Source organism: Pinus tabuliformis, chromosome J, assembly GCF_031772625.1.
Source record: "Pinus tabuliformis cultivar Carrire ecotype Pingquan chromosome J, CPIR1, whole genome shotgun sequence".
Taxonomy (NCBI): Eukaryota; Viridiplantae; Streptophyta; class Pinopsida; order Pinales; family Pinaceae; genus Pinus; species Pinus tabuliformis.
Window position 1 is genome coordinate 45,373,332 of NC_142295.1, and position 19,660 is coordinate 45,392,991.

Genomic DNA, 19,660 nt, shown 5'->3' on the forward strand with positions numbered 1-19,660 from the left:
CATTGATGACAATGGATGAAATAAATATGTCCCCGCTCGTAATGATGACAGGTTAAATGTACACAACTCTGACATGCTATACATCTGGAGAGAAAACATCGATTGCCAACTGGTTTTGTCTCGGCATGTTGTTATGCGCTACATCGCGAAATATGCATCGAAACCAGAAACAAAATCATAAATTTATCGGAAAAAAGTTGTCACGTGTCTCCCAGGTTTTCCACCCCGAAACACCTGTTGTTAGTGTTGTCCCAAAAAATTTAACAGAAACAATTTCCGATAGGGACATCGACGCACAGGAAACATGCCACATGCTACAAAAACTCCCCCTTTCACTTTGTAGCCTCTCATTTATTTCCCTCGATGTTACTCAAACTTTTTTTCGACATGTTTCTCATGGTCTAGGTTCCCCCTTCTCAACAGCACCCTTCATTATAGCATACATGAATAGACATGCTTCACTTGAAACACTAACTCTTCTTGAAGTTGCACGTTCCTATTCGTTTTCTGCTTGAAAAAAACATAACCAATGGAAACAAATAAATCCTTGCAAGATTATTCATGTCCTCCCTTCCTATTCCTTGATCCCTTATCTTGTTGATGCATCCTACACTTCTTTTTGCTGGAGTGAACTACTTCTATACTTGCCTTTCCACATACTCCCATCAGACATGGGATCCATTGATGAAGTAATCATTTCGCATTGGGAACAAAAAATATATGTGTATGTTCCATGGCATGTTCATCAAGCCCTTGAAACCCCCATTTCCCCTTGCTCTAATGACATCTCCACTAATGATAAGTCGAACACCCCTAAATCCTTAGACATCGATGAATGGAAATTCCTTTCTCAGCTACACCCTAGAAACAACATGGAAATAGATGACATTGACATGCTTGGATATCGTGAAATTTTCTGTAACCACAATTGGGCCCATACTACGATCCCTCTCCCTTTTCAAGAGACAACCATACGTTTCATATAATTTAGTCTCTCATCCACCCAAATCCATTCTACCCCGTCTCTAGTTCCCCCGCTCACTCACCTCACTATCGCCCACCCAGAAAGTTGTTTTCATCATTCTCCTCACCCACTTTAGGACCACTTCCTCCATTCTTCCACTTAGAATGCTCATCCAAGGCACCGCTAGCACGGGGAAGTCTCATTTAATTGGTTGCCTAAAAGATACATTTCTTGTTGAATCTCTTCCCAATTTAAGTCCATTGCTCCTACTTGCTCCAACACGTGTTGCAGCGATTAACATAAAGGCGCTTACAATCCATTTTTCCCTTCGCATTCCTTTAGTGTCAATGCATCCTCCTAAGGGCCAACCACTTCTGCAATTCCAAGAACAACCTCGTCATGTCAAATATATTTTAATCAATGAAATGAGATCTATTGGCCCTAAACTTCTTTCACAAATAGACGATCGCTTAAAGGAGATATTTCCTTCGTATCAGAATGTGCCTTTCGGAAATCGTTCTATCATACTTGTTGGTGATCTTGGGAAACTACCTCATGTGAAGGAAATCCCCATGTATGTTGGCACATCATGTGGCAATTCCCTATGGCGCAGCTTTGACACGACCATCACACTATCTACCATATTTTGTCAACAAGGGACGAACCCTCTTCAAATTGCATTCCGACAATTGCTCACAAATCTCAGAAATGCAACACCAAAATTCGAGGACTAGAACCTTCTCATGTCAAGGAAAAAGACCTTTTTTTCAAAGGATGAGTAGTAGGAATTTGACAATGCAATCTGTGAAAATTTCTAAACTGAAATTCTATCACTAGAGCAACTGATTTATTTCACATATTTATTATTCTCAATAACTTATTTACGAAATTTCTTCAACAAATATTAAATTAAATTCTACTGCAGTTATCACACAATTACCCAGAGAAAAAAAATACATGCACAAGGAGCAATCACATTGACACAATTATTTTTGGACAATTGTCCACAGAAAAACAGAATGCGGGAAAATCAGTGCAACAGATGAGGGCTTTATTAATCTTCAACCGTAATTGCTTTTACAAGGAATGATTTTATAGAGAAACTAAAAGAAAACACATGACACTTTCCCTCCGATACCATCTGACACTTTGGAGACCCTGCTACCACTTTTGCATCACTCTGATTGACTTAGCATGACTCTGAGTGGCTCTACATCCCTCTGCGTCAACCTGCGTAGGCCTTGCATCTCTCCTCTGGAGTGCATATCTCTTTTTGCGTCATCTTCCATTGCCCCTGAATCACCTCCTCCTCGATATCTACCTATTGATGAAGCCCTCCTCTTCCTCCACCCTGCAACTCCCTCTGAAATCTATCTCCTCTTCCTTGAGAATTGAATTTCCTTGAGATACTGAGTATCTGTCGGTGTATCTCCAAATGACCCTCAAGTCTTCTCTTATACTTTTCCCGTTGATGAATCAACGGCCGAGATTAAGTCCCTAATCAACGACTAATATTAAAATAGACTTGATCCTCGTCTCTTAGAAGCTTCTCATCCTTATCTTTATTAATACCCATTAATATTTTTATTTTCCTAAGTTTAAACTTAGGAACCCATTAAAAATATTAATTATTTTAATAACTCCTCATCCGGATGGAATTTCTCAAAATGATTTCTGGGTCTTGGAGATATCATGTGCATTAGCCTCTCCTCCAAATTTCAAGGCTAGAGCACATTCGACACTACCAAAAATCAGCACAATCCACCTATATCCAACCAACCTAGTTGTCAAATTGCATAACAAACAAATGCTCAAAAAATTGAAAATGTCAATTTCACACTGCAATGCAGAGAAAACGTACCACCATCCTAGTGATGCACATGAAGAAGCTGAACAATTGGATGCAAAAGTTCTTATTTGAAATGAACAACATTTTTTCCTCACATGTAACTTGTGGGTTGAAGTAGGTCTTGTAAACGGACCATTTGGAAAAGTAATTTCCATTTTTTATGCAGTTGGGTCAAAACTCCCTCAATTAAGATGGTTTCATGTTTTTGACTTCTTCCAATACAAAGGTCCACCATGGGACACCTTCAACCCATCTTATGTTCCACTTTCTCCAATAACACGAGGGTCTCACATGTGATTTCCCCTTCAAATGGCATGGGGTTTGACAATACATAAATTACAAGGAGTGACATTACGAAAGGTGATAGTGCACATTGGAAACATATACTGACAAGGCTTAAAATTCACTGTTATCTCTAGAGTTCGAATGTTGGTTGATATTCACATCTCTCCACCATTTTCCTTCATCCGCTATTCCCACATGCAAGGAAATGCTTACATCAAGCGTAGGCAGCAAGAGGAATAGGTACTACCATCAAAGTCTTTACAGCCACCTCTAGTCTGATTTATGTGTCTAGCCCCTTTTGATTTGCTTTCAGTAAGCATACTTTTCATTCAATTTCACAATAGTTTTTCTTTTATAGGTAGTTGCTGCGAAACGCAATTAAAATTCCTTACATTTTTCCCTTTCTACAAAATGACATATTGTGTGCATTCGTCTTTAAAAAATAAATAAATTATGAGCATACTTTTACAACTCTGCTTCAAATCAAATACTTTAAAAAAAAATGAGAGTGAAATAGAAACTAAACTATTTGATCTCACTTGCTGCCAAATCTCTTTTCATCTCTCTAAGCAGTGACTTACCACAGAAGTTCACAACGTTTTTTCTAAACAACAAAAGGACTCAAAATGAAGAAACTTTCCAAACTATTGGGGTAAAAATATACACTCCAAACTTGAATGTATGGTTATCATATTGGTAATGGGACCCCTATGTATTTGTAACTATCTTTTCGATCATTTGTTCTTCCACTTTTTCTTATCCTATCGTTCTATTTTTTTTGAATTTGACTTAAATTCTTTTTACAACTTTTTTTACTATTCATTAATTAGAATAAATGAAACAAATAACCCCCGAGTCCAACATTTGTATTTCTGTGTGAATTTAGCCCTTTTATATTGAACTAACCCCTTTCAATTTCATTTCAATAAGCATACTTTTGATTCAATTAAAAAAAAAAAAAAAAATCGACAAAATTTACAAGGTTGCATTTCGGTGATTGATATGAACATGGTTTTACAACTCTAATTCAAATAAAATACTTTCAAAACGATTGAAAAAAAAATTGCTCTCACTTACTCACAAATCTCTTTTCATCCTTAAAGGCGTATGTTCTAATATGCCATTGCCTCTGGCCTCCAATATCGGACAACCTACGAGATTAGCATATCACAATATCAAAATCCAACCCCTTATTGCATATCGGAGAGCGAGGATTTTGAATCGTGTCACATAACAAAAAATGCTGATAGGGAATCTCCGATTTGCTAAAGCAAAGTCTAATATGCCATGTGGCCTCCTCTGATAATGCTTATTATAATACGTCAAAAACTTTTAAAAGTGTATCACTTATGTGTTTCAAAGTTTAGATATTTGCTTATTATTATAAAGAACCAATCTTATATGTATTAGAGTTTTACTATCGGAGATTTCTAAAATAATTCCTCCAATGTCATACCTCTGATATAACTCTATTATCAAAAGGTTCCTCCCACCAATAGACTACAACCACTCTATGGCTTTTATGCCACGTCATTCCAACCAATCACATGAGGGGAAATCTGGTTCCACCAATCAGAAGCCCCCCTTGACTAGGGTTTTGACCATCAAAAGGATAAGGTTATCCCAAAATTTCCTTTAAGTTCATAGCCTCAATCCTATGCACCGCAACAAAGCCTTCTCTTTGATTCTTTTCATGGCTTGGCCAACGGACCTCGCCTCTGCATCGCGTGGTGTCTAAGCTAAAGAGCTCTAGAACCTCCCTGCTTATAAGCTCTATTGTTGCAAAGGCTTCCTCGACCTAGTCTTATTGACTATGTCTCTATCTCAATAATTGCGTACACTCCCAGACGTGCTTCATGGTTTGATGATGATACCTTTGGTTACTTAGGACAATATATGATGCTATCCCTCTTGAGATTGGGTGGTATGTTCTCTAATGGATTTTTGGCTTTCGAGTCTTCCCTTCCCATTAGGAAGGAATCCTACCGAAGGCAGCATAGGTGCTTCTATGTCGCTTACCTACCACGGTTTTGGTATGGACTCCTTAGAGCTTCCTACCTCTCCTGCTACATGCCAATGGTGCTAAACCCTATGTCAAGCCTGCAAGAAGCTCCATGGCACTTGACGAAACCTTCTGGTGCCTCGAAAACCATCCTAAGATGCGAATAATAGGTATCCAACTTGCTGAGAAGGCTAGGTTGCAATCCATTTAGGAAAATTTTGCGCCTCACCTAATTCCAAGGGGAAACTCCCCTTGACATCAATCTAATGCTTCCCATGCAACACAATAACTTGTAACTTGGAAAACAAAAGGCATGAAAATGGATAAAGACCCTGTTATCCAGCGGGTATGCCATGTAATCTTCATTTTAATAAAAGGGTCTCATAACCCATTGTACGAATTTACAGGGTAAGTTCCTCAAATAGAACACCAAAAGACACCACTCACAAACAGATCACAAATCAATACACCAGTATTCTTGACGTGGTTAAAACCCTCAAAGAGGGAAACAATGCACGGCCTAAGCCAACGCGGCCACTTTATGCAATTTATTAATGTAAAAGAAAGAAAATTTACATAAGCTTCACTCATGAACAGTCACCCTACAAATGACCCTCCATGATCTTTAAATATAGATCATGGACCAATTGGGTGTTAAGCCACGGATCAAGTGTCGGTAATACCGAGGAGAGAATGAATTGTCGGATCACTTCATGTCTAGAACATATCATGACCATCAGATTGTAAGTTACAAAAGTATATAGTAAAGAAACACACTTTACCTAACTCTACACTAGACCAAGTTATACTTAACTATTTCTAATGTGTCGAAATATCCTAACATCCCCCCTTAAGAACAACTTGGGATAGGATTGAAGGATGTACAAATATGACACAATAGGAGAAGGAAGGAGGCATTAGGGCCTATCCCCCCTTAGTGACAACTTCCTGAACTCCAACCATAAATTGAAGATTAGTAAACTTCGCCTCTATGAGAGCCTTTGTAAAAATGTCTGCAACTTGATCATCAGTTGAACAATATTGCACTTCAAGAACATGAGCTTTTTGGTGAAATGCATGTGTATTTCAATGTGTTTTCTACAGTGATGTTGGTCTGGATCTTTTCATATTTGAATGGCACTTTGATTATCACACGAAAGTGTAGTCGGATGATGTTGCTGAAAGCCAAACTCTAACAGGATCTAACATAACCACAAGGCTTCCTTACTAGCTTCTACAACACCATGATACTCTACTTCTGCTGAAGAATGAGAAATGGCACTTTGTTTCTTTCAAGCCCATGTAATAGGTTCAGAACCAAGAGTGAAGACATAACCTGCGGTAGACTTTCAATCATCAGGGTCACCAGCCCAATCGGAATTAGTGAAACCAACCAATAGAGGAGATGCTTCTGCACTGTAATGAATCCAAAACTGAACTATACCTCTAACATAATGAAGTATTTTTTTAGCTACTTTCCAATGACTTTCATGTGGGTTTTTCATAAACCGAGCATTAAGGCCAACAGCAAAGGAAAGGTCAGGATGGGTATGGGTCAGATACAAAAGTTTTCCTACAAGCTGGCGGTATAAGGTAGCATCAACTTTAGGGGAAGTACAAGTGACTGAAAGTTTAGCTCCAGACTAAAAGGGAGAAGGGGCTGGCTTACAGTCTTCCATGTGAAAGTGGCGTAGAAGATCACAGGCATACTTGGACTAGGAAAGGGAAATACCTTCCTTGGATTGCAAGACTTGAAGACCAAGAAAATAATGCAAGTGTCCTAAGTTTGTCATTTCAAACTACTTTTTAAGGATGGACTTAACATGGTTTATAAGGTTGGGATCACTGACAGTAAGGATAAGATCATCAACATAAAGAACAATAATGATAAGATACTTACCCACTTTCTTGGTATAGACAATATTGTCAGAATGACACTTAGAAAAGCCAATATCTAAAAGAAAGCTATCCATTTTAGCATACCAAGCCTGAGGGGCTTGCTTGAGATCACAAAGGGATTTATTAAGCCGACATACAAGGCTGGATTCTTTTTTGTATAAAGCCAGGAGGTTGTTCCATATATATTTCTTCATGCAAGTCCCCATGCAAGAAGGCAGATGTAATATCCATCTCATGGATTTCCCATCTGAAAGAGGCGCCAAGGGAAATAACAAGGCGGATAGAGTTCATTTTAGAAACAGGGGAGAAGGTTTTAGTATTGTCAATTCCTTCAACTTGTGAAAAACCCTTACCAATAAGACAAGCTTTATGTTTATCAACTTTTCCATCTCGTCCAAACCTGGTTCTGTAAACCCATTTGCATCTAACAAGTTCTCGTCCCTTTGGAAGAGGAATAATATCCCATGTATCATTTTCCAATAATCAACGATATTCTTCATTAATAGCTACGTCCAAATCTAGATGGCCTGAAGCTTTTGCAAAGGTGTCAAGATCATAATTCGCTAAAGCTTGAGCCAGTAAATAAGAGGCTCTATCAAACTGAGAATGTGTACGTTGTTGATTTGTAGGATCGCCTGCAAGAGCACCTACTGCATCCCGAGTAGCATGGACCCATTTTGGAAGCTGAGGAGTTGAAGGAGGATCCTGAGAAGGTGGGGTAGGATTCTCATCCTCGTTGTCATCATCTGAAGAAGAAATATTTTCAGACGTAGAAGGGATAGAGAGAGGTGGCACATCTGCCAAACTAGGCTCGTATACCGATATATTTTCAGCAAACTTTACATCTCTCGTAATGATTACATTTTTGGACTTAGGTGAAAGAAGTCTATATCCTTTGACATCTTCAGAATATCCAACAAAATAACATTTTTCACTCATAGGTTCTAAGGCTTTATGTTTCTCATCTGGAATATGGGCCCATGCTTCACTTCCAAAAACACGAAAGTGACTTACATCTGGTTTAATTGAGCTCCATGCTTCTTCTAGAGTGATATTCTTTAAAACCTTAGTAGGAGTGCGGTTTACTATGTAATTTGCACAGTTAATTGCTTCCGCCCAAAAATTAAGACCAAGTCCTTTAGATTGAAGCATACAATTACCGATTTCCTTTAAGGTGCAATTCTTCCTTTCAACTACACCATTTTGTTGTGGAGTATATGGAACAGTATGTTGCATTTGAATTCCATGCTCAGTGTAAAAGTTGATGAATTTGTTGTTAACATATTCTTCGCCATTATCAAATCTTAGCTTAATAATTTGATGTCCAGATTGTTTCTCAATAAAGTCCGTAAAGGCCAAGAACATGTTAAAGACTTCACTCTTGAGTTTTAAGAAGTATACCCAAGTGCGTATGGAGAAATCATCAATGAAAGTTAAGAAATACTTGTAGCCAGAGAATGAAACAACTGGAAGTGGACCACATAAATCACTATGCACAAGCTGTAAAGGGGCTGAGGCGTGCCAAGAGGCATGTTTTTCAAAACTATCACAATGATGTTTTCCAAGTACACATCTCAAACAAACACCATCTCTGCAGGACACCATAGGAAGACCTGTCACCATATTTTCTCTACATAGATTTTGAAGGGAGAGATAGTTTAAGTGACCAAATCGCTCATGCCAAAGTTTTTTCACTTCATCATTATGAGCAACAAATACCGATGGAAGAGTTGATGACCCAAAGTTGTTAAACTTATACAACCTTTTAGAATCATCAGTAATTCCAATAGCTAAAGTCTGTCTAGGATCTCTTAGGTCCTTAGGTGAAAATTCAATGGTTTTACCTTCACCTAAATGAGTTATCTAATATATAGATAGAAGGTTGCAGGATAAGGTTGGAACACATAATACATCATTAAATTGATCATTGTCTAGATGAATAGTTCCAGTCCCTACAACACTAAGAGATCTATCATCACCAACACATATATTTTTGGTGTTACAATCATTTAAAGAAGAAAACATGGTTTTGTTTTTGGCCATGTGATAAGAAGATCCAGAATCAATGAGCCACTCATGAGAATGAGAAGAAGAAGATACATTTAGTGCATAACCATACCGAGATGCTTGACAACCACATGTAGAAAGTGTTATTCTTGAAGATGAAGTTGAAGTTGAAGAGTGCTCCAAATGGATGTTATGCTTCTTCATTACTACTTCCAAGGTTTCCATCTTCTTAACGCATTTGGATTCTAAGTGGCCATCTCGATTACAAAAGTCGCAATGTCTATCAGTCTTCTTCCCTTTGTTTTATTTGCCTTATCATTTTGTTGAATTGATTTTTCATTTTGAGACTGAAAGTTCTTAGGACCCTTGGTTGGTTTAGGACCATTCTTTTTAGGATGTTGCTTCTTAGGATTCTTTGAACTTGGTTGTTGTTGGGCGGCTAAGGCTTTCTTAGAAGAGTTTCCAAGATTAAGAAGACCAAGATGTAAGTTTTTTTCTTGTTCTCTTATTAAAAAATCACAAAAGGCATCAAAAGAGGGGGACTTGTAGTCTTGTCCTTGAGAAATAAAGGCTTCTCTAGTAGAATGAAAGGTGTAAACAAACACAGAGTAGGTTAGTCCCAACTTAGTAAGAACGGAATAAATAAGGCTACCATCTTCTTTATTAACCCGAACACCTTCGAAGAGAAGTCTAAGAGCCTTGAACTTGGACAAAAAATCTTCAATGGAAGAAAAATTATTGGGGTCCAACATAAGAAACTCATTTTTGAGTTGATGGGCTCTAATTTCATTTTTTATTCCAAAAACTTTATTGAGTTGTTTCATTGCTTCATCAGGGGTATCAAGTTCTACGATATGGAATCTAAGCTCTAGAGAAATAGACATCCCTATCAACCCACCTGCTTGATCTTGCCTATTTTCCCATTTGGCTTGTTTATATTCATCTTTAAGTTTAGACTCTTGGCCTGAGGCTATTCTATAAAGACATTTACTTCTAAATAAATCCTCCATGTATGACACCCATTGCAAGTAGTTGGTACTATCAAGAATAACTTGGCATTTATTTTCAATTTTAACAAAAACTGGAGCTGAATATGCTGAAACTAAGTGTTGCAATGGAAATATCTCGAAAAATTAGGCCGATTAAAAAAAATGGCTCTGAAAACGGTTTCCGGATGAAGAAGTTATGGATTTTTTAAGAAATGTTGTTGAAGATGTCGACGAAGTGCGTGAATGTGCGGAAATCAATGATAATGCTATATTTAAAAAAAAAAATCCCTGCCTTTCCAAACTTAGTCTAATTAGCTCACTTTAAAAAAGATGTGTGACCCACTTCTATAAATAAGTGAAAGTCACTTTTACAATGGTACTTAATGAGCTACCCACTAAATTGTAACTTAAATAAGAGATAAAAAGACTTTAGAATTATAAGTGACTCACTTTTTATAATGGGTGAGAATACTTTTACATAAAGTAACTTTAAAACATAAGTTATATGTGTTTTTTGAAAAAATAACTCAACAAAAAAAGAGACTTGAACTCAATACCTCTATTCTAATAAATTAACTTTGGACCAAGTGAGCTAGTTTAAAATATTAGTAATTTTTGGAAAAGAGGAAGGGGTTTTTTTTTTTAATTCACTGAAGCTTTGGGGTGCGTGCTTACTTGAAAAATCTCTTTTTGCATACAAAACAAAAAACCAAACAACCCAACACAGACATGCAAAAAAAAAAAACCAAACCTTATGGCTTAAAGTTAGTTTTTTGCCGGAAACTAAATATTTTCCTCAATGTTTCTGATTTTCTGTGATCACACTAAGGCGCGGCAGAAAAGAGCATACGCATGAGAAAAATCATTTCTTTCTGTTTCTGATTTTCACAGATCGCATAGAGTCGCTGGGCAAAGAGCATACACAGAAATGAAAGGTATAAATCTGGTAATAAAAAAATAGAGATATTAATAAACCGAAATAAACGTAGAGAAAATAACTATAACTACAAATAAAGATTGTATCCCTCTAGATCTTAAAAATGACATAGCCAGGGCTACTGGAAACCTTTTCGCGTGAAATGAAAGGGGTTCCTCACTAGAACAGATGCTCCTAACACAATAGAGCAGTCCTTTCGGCTCAAAATGTTGGCATTATGATTCAAGTGTTGTCCTTGATGGCAACTCACTCAGAGGTTGGTACAGGTGCTCAGAGACTGGTACAGGTGATGACAACTTAACTAATGGACAGATCTCAGTACAGCAGGACAAGAAAGAGATATACGCAGGTTCAGCAAGGTGAATCAGCGTGTACACGCAGGTTGGCTTCAGCAAAAGCGCGTGTATGTGGAAACGTACCTTTGGTCCATGGCGGTTAGTCCTTGGAAGTTGTGCCTATGGTTTCGGACCATTGTGTCTCGACGGGCGTGTCGATCCCTAGTATTGAAGTTGATGGTATTGTGTTACTATGGTTTTGGCTCTTGGCATTGAGCAAGGCCTAAGGCTATATAAGGAAAAGATCACTAGGCCAAAGTGTGCAAGAGTGAGAGAGTGTATGAGTGATGAAGATCTGAGGAAGTGTGTGATCCAAGTGCTGGTTATGGGTTGGTGATCTGAACCAAGGTTTCACCCATGTGGAGGATGATGAATGATGGAACGAGATCTCAAGGCTTGGAATGATTATCTTCATATGGTTTGACTGTGGATAGATCAGATCTACTGACGCATGTTTATTATTATGATCTGGGTATGTTTTGATGTCTGATATAGCTGCAGAGCTATAAGTTAGAATTTGCAGATCTGTACGCGGGTTGGCTTTGGTAAAAGAGCGTATACACGCAGGTTGGGTTCATCCAAGTAGCGTATACAATGTGAAGTATGATATTTGAAGATGGAGTTGGATCTGGTTGTTGTTATGTTGTCTGGTTGTTGTTGACAGGGTTACAGTGATTCAGAATTGGGTGTTTCAGTGATTGATGATGCAGGTTGTACTACAATGATGATTGTCTTATGGATCTAGTATGAAAATGTATGAAACATGGTCCCGGGAAGATCGTAGGCCGACACCTACGTACTGGTAAACATATCAGCCAGTACAAGAGCCAAGGGGGGTTGTAGCTCCCTTCCAGGAGCAGCTGGAAAACGAGTGAAGGTTGTAGCCTTCTGTAGGGTTGGCACCTACGTACTAGTAAATGGATCGGCTAGTACAAAAGCTATGAGGGTTGTAGCCCTCTGCAGGTTGCAGCCTGCGTGCTGGTAAATGACTGCACCAGTGCATTGTAAAAGAAGTTTCTTATTAAAGAAGAAAGAGACGAATTGCAGCAGGTGGTTTTCACCCACATTGGGTTTCCACCTTATATCATGGTGTTCATGTGTGTGGCTCTTGTGTGATGTTCTGTTCTGTTATTCTGCACCTGTTTACTGTTAATATGCTTAATAATGATCTGATGCATTTACTGAAGATTAAGATAACTGAATTATAAGATCTCTTGATATACGCGGGTTTCATTAGACACAGTAGCGTGTACACGCAGGTTCACTTAATTGAAGTAGCGTATATGTTTCTGAGTATGAAATAGAAAAGTTTGATTGATCTGATAATACTGATTCACCCCCCCTCTCAGTATTATTTCCAACAATTGGTATCAGAGCAGGTCCTTCAGAGAAGCTTGATCGCTTGAAGGAGATTCGTAGAACAATGGGGAAGAAAGCACGTCAGAAGAAGAAGACAGCTCAAAAGAACAATGACAACCTGTCGTTGTGTGGAAGCAAGTATTCAGATCCAGAAGCACCTCAGATTGAAGATGGACAAGCAAATGAAGCGTCAGATCAAATCATAGATCAACAAGATCTACCTAGCAAAAGGGAGAATGCCCTCAAAGAAGAAATCATCAGATTAGAAGAACAGTTGGAATGTGCCTTCAAAGTTCGAGAAATGCTGCTAGCACTGAATAAAGAGCAAGAAAACGAGATCCTCAAACTAAGGCATCAGTTGGATGAAGAAAGGAAAGTTGGAGAGACCTTGAAGAAGCAATGTCTTGAAAAAGAAGAACAACATCAAGTTGAGGTAAATATCTTGAAAAGCAAATTAGAAGAAAAGGATAAGCTTTTACGATTTCAAGATAGCTCTAAAGTCTTGGATGATATTCTTAGTAGTCAAAGATCTCCTGCTATCAAGACTGGTCTTGGTTTTCATGAATATGTTGAAGGTGAATCTAGTTCACAAGGTGAGGCAAGAAACTCTAATGAGAAATCTGAAATGCCCAAAAAGGAACAACCAAGGAAAGAAATTCCTCAAGGAAGATTCTCTACTCCTAACTATGGACGTGATAGACGATTATTTCCTCCACTGAATAATGTTGAATGTTATGTGTGTCATAATCTTGGACATGTTGCAGCCATATGTAGAAGAAGACGGTTTCAAGACCATCATGCAGAAAGATCATCACATTCAAGATACTTTAATGGATATTGCTTTTCTTGCAATATGTTTGGCCACAAAGCTGCTGATTGCTACAAGAGGAATATGAAACATGTAAGATGCTATGCATGTAACAAGTTTGGACATAAAGCAAGAGATTGCAGGAACAAAGCTCATGATAAGAAGAAATCATCAACATGCGTGAAGATATGGAAGAAGAAGGAAGTTCAGTCAGAAAGATGTGGCACAGCACAGGGTACTCAGCACAGCACAGACATAACAGACTCAGGGGGAGCTGAAGGTATAGAACTTCAGTGTTCTGATTCTCATACGCAAGTTTCATGAAGACAAGTCGCGTATATACGCGAGTTACAGGCTGCAAAGTCGCGTATATGGAGAAAGGGCAGCAGAACAGACCCAGGTTCAGTCATGGTTGGCTCAGGCTCAGGGGGAGCAGAACAGACTCAGGAAATGGTTCAGACATGGTTGGCTCACACTCAGGGGGAGAATATCCTTCAAATAATGCATTGTTGGCATTATGGTTAGAAGTTGTTGATAAAGTCTATGAAGCTAAATGATACATCTTACTGTTTAGGAATGGGATTGCAGGCTGATGCTTATGGTACAGATCATGATGCTGTTGGTGGCTTTCATAAGTCTTGGTCTAGATATTTCGTCTCTATGTCATGTATCTCTTGTGATATCTCTTTTTATGGTGTCAAGGTCATGTAACGGCCTATGTTGGTTTCCCCACTATGCCTGGGATGAATGATGAATGTATGTTGAGTCTTTTGGTGATAGGAAGGTTTTCTATGATGTATAAGTCCTTGTTCTTCTTGAAGAACATCTTTTGCAGATCTTGCCTACAGTCAAGGGGAGCATGAACAGCACAATTCAGCAAGAGCAGGATGGATAGATTGGTACACTTTGGCATACACAAAGGGGGAGCACATTTGGAGATTTCAGCATGTACTCAGGGGGAGTATGGACAGCAGTATGGACAGCAGAAGGTATACCAAGGAAGAGAATATCTTGGTCCACCCTTTGCCCTTGATGTCAAAGGGGGAGAGTGACTTGGTGTGGTGGTTGCCATCAAGTCCAAAGGGGGAGATTGTTGGCATTATGATTCAAGTGTTGTCCTTGATGGCAACTCACTCAGAGGTTGGTACAGGTGCTCAGAGACTGGTACAGGTGATGACAACTTAACTAATGGACAGATCTCAGTACAGCAGGACAAGAAAGAGATATACACAGGTTCAGCAAGGCGAATCAGCGTGTACACGCAGGTTGGCTTCAGCAAAAGCGCGTGTATGTGGAAACGTACCTTTGGTCCATGGCGGTTAGTCCTTGGAAGTTGTGCCTATGGTTTCGGACCATTGTGTCTCGACGGGCGTGTCGATCCCTAGTATTGAAGTTGATGGTATTGTGTTACTATGGTTTTGGCTCTTGGCATTGAGCAAGGCCTAAGGCTATATAAGGAAAAGATCACTAGGCCAAAGTGTGCAAGAGTGAGAGAGTGTATGAGTGATGAAGATCTGAGGAAGTGTGTGATCCAAGTGCTGGTTATGGGTTGGTGATCTGAACCAAGGTTTCACCCATGTGGAGGATGATGAATGATGGAACGAGATCTCAAGGCTTGGAATGATTATCTTCATATGGTTTGACTGTGGATAGATCAGATCTACTGACGCATGTTTATTATTATGATCTGGGTATGTTTTGATGTCTGATATAGCTGCAGAGCTATAAGTTAGAATTTGCAGATCTGTACGCGGGTTGGCTTTGGTAAAAGAGCGTATACACGCAGGTTGGGTTCATCCAAGTAGCGTATACAATGTGAAGTATGATATTTGAAGATGGAGTTGGATCTGGTTGTTGTTATGTTGTCTGGTTGTTGTTGACAGGGTTACAGTGATTCAGAATTGGGTGTTTCAGTGATTGATGATGCAGGTTGTACTACAATGATGATTGTCTTATGGATCTAGTATGAAAATGTATGAAACATGGTCCCGGGAAGATCGTAGGCCGGCACCTACGTACTGGTAAACATATCAGCCAGTACAAGAGCCAAGGGGGGTTGTAGCTCCCTTCCAGGAGCAGCTGGAAAACGAGTGAAGGTTGTAGCCTTCTGTAGGGTTGGCACCTACGTACTAGTAAATGGATCGGCTAGTACAAAAGCTATGAGGGTTGTAGCCCTCTGCAGGTTGCAGCCTGCGTGCTGGTAAATGACTGCACCAGTGCATTGTAAAAGAAGTTTCTTATTAAAGAAGAAAGAGACGAATTGCAGCAGGTGGTTTTCACCCACATTGGGTTTCCACCTTATATCATGGTGTTCATGTGTGTGGCTCTTGTGTGATGTTCTGTTCTGTTATTCTGCACCTGTTTACTGTTAATATGCTTAATAATGATCTGATGCATTTACTGAAGATTAAGATAACTGAATTATAAGATCTCTTGATATACGCGGGTTTCATTAGACACAGTAGCGTGTACACGCGGGTTCACTTAATTGAAGTAGCGTATATGTTTCTGAGTATGAAATAGAAAAGTTTGATTGATCTGATAATACTGATTCACCCCCCCTCTCAGTATTATTTCCAACACAAAATCGGTCAGAAACAATAGATCTAGGAAGTGACAGTCAGATGAAGTTGTACCGACTTCGGATTTGGATCACCAACAGATGTAGCCCTTCACAGATCAATACAGTAGTATTCTTGACGTGGTTAAAACCCTCAAAGAGGGAAACAATCCACGGCTTGAACCAACGCGGCCACTTCAGCAAATTTATTAATGTAAAAGAAAGAAAATTTATGTAAGCTTCTCTCATGAATGGTCACCCTACAAATGACCCTCCATTCTCTTTAAATAGAGATGATGGACCAATCGGGTGTTAAGCTACGGATCAAGTGTTGGTAATACCGAGGAGAGAATGAACCGTCGGATCACTTCATGTCTAGAACATATCGTGACCGTTGGATTGTAAGTTACAAAAGTACATAGTAAAGAAACACACTTTACCTAACTCTACACTAGACCAAGTTATACTTAACTATTTCCTATGTGTCGGAATATCCTAACACCCATTATCTTTCAAGTTTGATTGAACCTCTCTTGGGAAGACCATGACAGGTAATGAGTTATGTCTCTTCCCTAATAAATTATTACTCTTTTCTATCATGCGCTTTGTTATAGCATGTGGTTTCTTATGCTGCCTAATATTTTTTATCATGTGGTTTGTTATAGCATGCGATTTTTTATGCATCTTAAGCATCAAACATTCTATGTTTACCTTTGGAAATCATTACGCACATCTTTGCCTTTAGCTTTTACACACACACACACACACACACACACACACACACACACACATATATATATATATATATAAGTCATCCCCACAGGGATGTACAACATATGCAAACATAATCAACATAATGCAATCCTTCAATCCAAAACTGGTAGTGGAATCATAGGTTTACTCATCAGAACATTCAAAATGACACAACACAAAACATTTTTGATATGGGTACCTCCGATATGGAACAGATGCGATAACATAATTAACTCATTTTAATATTGTATCAGGTCCATAATATCAGAGATTTTGATATCCGAGATAATCACAACATTCCACAATTTTCAAACTTGTGATATAATAAAGCTTCGATATGGTGGACGTCAATTACAATCAAATTCATTTTAATATCAATATTGCATCCATCTTGTCGGTCGTTTTAGATGATGGGACATAATGAAAGTTTTGATAAACAGATGCGACCTTAGATTAAAACCAATTTTGTAATTATACCAGGTCTGCAAGTGAATTAATACACCATATTGGGTCTGCATATCAGAGATTGGATCAAATCCAAGGTCAGAGATAATCACATATTGCAACACACGCCTTCAAGAATATCAATGAGATATGGATCTTGGAGGAAGTGATCTATTGCAAGTTAGACATCGGGGGGTTTCAAGTGCTATTATATAACAAAAATACTGAATCGTCAACTGCGGATATATGATATATTGTTCGTCTGCATACTTAACACATTTCAATTTAAACACATCAATAGTGATATTGATCTAATCACATAGAATAACATATATGACAAACTTGAATTAAAACAATACTTCAACCCAAAAACATAGCATCAACATAAAAATAATAGTACTTGATACACATTCACTCTGCTCATAAGTAAAATCGATGTGGTTCTTCATTCTATTAAGACTTGTGTACAACTATAGTAGTAAAAAACAAAATACTTCCCGCAAAATTTTAGAAGCCCCTTTCTTCATAACAATGAAGGGGATTTAAAGTTTAAAGTAGAAACTCAAATATAGAAAAGTCTATAAAGTGTTGTGATGGTCTCAACAAACCACACTTAAAACAAAAATGCAAACTAATAGTACACTCATGTTACAACAAGCTAATCAAGACTTAGACGAAGATTGCTCTGGCAGTCAATGTTGTGTTATGAAACCAGCTCATAAAAAGATAGGAAATATAGATCAACGACTTAAAAATAAGCCTCTTCGAGGGGGAAACCTCCTTTACATTATACAAATGAATAATTCTTGGATGATTCAAATGACAAGACCTCCTTTCTATATATAGGAGTCTAAGGGGTCACAATATAATCAAAGCCGACATAACAATAATAATGTAAGGGCACAACAATAATAATAGTGGGTTTTTATGGGGCACAATAATAACAATATTAGGACTACATGGGCACAACAATACAATAAGGAGGTTTCACTAATAACAATAAGGGGTTAAACTAGTAGTATAGGGACCTAACATTCCCTCTCTTTCAAAAAGTGTTGTCCTCAACGCTTGAGTAGTTATGGATGCTTCTGTATAAAATTCTCGTCCTCCCATGTGGAATCTTCAGTGGGTAAGTTTTTTCAATTGATGAGATACTCTAAAATTGATTGATTTCGTAGTTGTCAAGTTCTTGTTTCCATGATTTCTTCAGGTTCCAAAATGATTTTTCCTTCCTTGTCAAGTTTCGGCAATATTGTTTGAACTCGGATCTTGTCACCTATAACCTTCTTTAAGCATGAAACATGGAAAACTGGGGGTACTCGAGAAGATGCAGGAAGCTCCAATTTGTATATCGTAGTACCAATCTTTTGCAGCACCTTGTAAGGACCATAGTACTTTTGTGATAATTTATTATCCTTCTTAGCTTGCTTGAGGGTATGGTTGTAGCCGTAAAAATACCTAGTCACCTATAGCAAAACTTCTTTTGCTACGATGTTGATATGTGTTTTGTTTCATTCGATTCTGTGTGAAAGTGAGGTTATCTTTTTTCTTCTTGATATGTCCTTCTATCTTGAGAGTTTGAGGAGTGGAAATTACTGCCAATGTATTACAAGATACGGTCGAATTCATTTCTTTTTTCTCTAGGGTTGGTTCCTGGTGTATATCCTCTTCTTTTGACATTTTTTTAATCCTTTTCTTCCTCCTCTTCACAATCAATGTAAAATAATTTATTCTCGGTATATGCTATCACAACTGTAAAAAAACCCATTTTCTCTTTTTTCTTCCAATTGTTGTGTTGTCAACCTTGTAGGTTGTGGAAGGCTAGGAGCAACAACACTTCCATCTTTATAACTGTGAGTGGTAGGATTTCTTGTTGCCATAATTTTTCTTGCCAACCTGAATGCCTTCTCCAATGAATTGTGTTCCCAAAGATGAACCTCGTGTTGAATGTTATCCTTTAAAGTCCCTATGAAGACATCAATCCTCTGCTTCTCTAGAATATCATTTACCCTTATATTCAATTTTTGGAAGTCCTCAATTTGCTCTTCCATTGAACCCTTTTGTTTGAGATTTATCAATTGACTAAAGAAGGTGTTGCTCTTTATATCCTCATAATGTGTTATCATTTCCTCCGTGAAAATTGACGAGGTGACAAGTGGTTTACGAGAACAAATGCCTTTATACCATAAAAATTGATTCGGTTCTAAATATAAAGATGCAACACGTACCTTTTGTAACAGTTGCACATCCTGTAGATCAAAATATTTCACCATCTGTAGTATCCATGTTACAGGATCCTTACCATCAAACTTCCTCATATTGATCTTTGGAATATGGTGGGTATTCAATCCAACGTTAGATTCTATGAAATCATGATTAACATTTATTTTTTTCTCACCATGAATTTCCTCTACTACCTTTTTTTCAGTGGGAGGCCTTTCTTATAGCAGCTTTGTCCCACCTTCCTTC